Source organism: Octopus bimaculoides, chromosome 15, assembly GCF_001194135.2.
Source record: "Octopus bimaculoides isolate UCB-OBI-ISO-001 chromosome 15, ASM119413v2, whole genome shotgun sequence".
Classification (NCBI taxonomy): domain Eukaryota; kingdom Metazoa; phylum Mollusca; class Cephalopoda; order Octopoda; family Octopodidae; genus Octopus; species Octopus bimaculoides.
The window spans coordinates 46,145,844-46,147,491 of record NC_068995.1 but is presented as its reverse complement, the minus strand read 5'-3'; positions in this window follow the sequence as shown (position 1 = coordinate 46,147,491).

The window sequence follows — 1,648 nt, the reverse complement described above, 5'->3', positions numbered from 1 at the left end:
TCTACGACTAACATCCTCACCTATTTTCACCACCAGCAACACTACGAGTACCAGCGACGCCACCACCACCACCACCATCACCACCACATCCACCGCCAAACCGACACCACCACTACCAACACCACCACTACCAACACCAATATAAGAAGAACTAACACCCCAACCCCGTCATCTCCACCAACATCAAAAACACCAACATCAACAACACCAACATTAACACCACCATACTACATACAACACCACTACCACCACCACCAACAACAACAACAATAACGAAAGTACCAGCATCATCAAAACCATCACCAACGCCAGCGGCATCAACAGTAACGCCATCCTTCAGTAAATACTACCACTCCCAGTAACACTAACAACGAGCACACCAAAACTTCCATTAACACCACTAGCCTATACTACCCAGTTTCATCTAAACCACCATCAAACGAGCTAACGAGAGAGACTCTACGGAGACGCTTGACACTTGGGTGTGTGCATCTATTCATTTAAAGAACCTGGTATCAGTCCTGGAAGTTAGTTTTCCATTTATTTCTGCTTGACTAAATTGCTTTTTTAAAATGATTGAAGCCGGTAGCATAAAGATTTAAATACTTTCTTAGTTTTTTCCAGTGACGAAGTTCTTAAAACACTTTCTGTTTTTTTTTTTTGTTTTTTTTTTTGCTTTTTAATACACATACTCAAATACACATACACACAATTTATCTCTCTCTTTCTCTCTCTCTCTTTCTCTCTCTCTCTCTCTCTCTCTCACACACACACACACACACACACACACACACACACACACACATATATATATATATATATAAACACACGCACATGTAAACATATCTATCCATTTCATATCACACCGCCACGTCCCTGTCAATGTCCCACCTGTTCTCAAGTTACCTGGACAAGGAAATCTAATCGATCAGTGTCGGAGCTTGAGATAATATTTTACACTTTTGATGACCTCTTCGCGTGTTTCACCCCAGAAATTATACCAAGCACGCTTAGCGACAAATTACGCTTCAATTGCTACCGCCATTTTGTTGCCCTTTCTCGCAAACATATTCTTTCTACATCTTGTCAGTCTCTCTCCTTCCTTCTATAATTCTCTCACCATTTCCTCTCCCCTCTCTCTCACTCTCTCTCTTTTCCTCTCACTCGCACTCTCCTCCCTTTCCTCTTCTTTCACCCGTTTTCTATTATTTTATTAACTCCTACCCTTAGCATTCTGTTTTTATTTTTCCTTTGCACACTCACACATTCATCTTTTTCATCTTCAGTCTTAATGTCTAGTTATCTATTTATCTTTCTATCAGTTTGCCTACCTGTTTCCTGTTTGTCTATCTCTCTTACTCTCTCACTTTCTCTCTCTCTCTTTCTCTCTCTCTCTCTCCTTGTCTTTCTCTCTTTCTCTCTCTCTTACTATGTATGTTTGTATGTATGTATGTATGTATGTATGTATGTATGTATGTATGTATATATCTATCTATGAAACCTTTTATCTAACCATTTATCCATCTATCTATTTATTTGTCTATCAATTAGCTTACCTGCTTTTCAGTCTGTGTATTTCTCTCTTTTTCTTTCTCTCTCTCTCTCTCTCTCTCTCTCTCTCTCTCTCTCTCTCTCTCTCTCTCTCTCT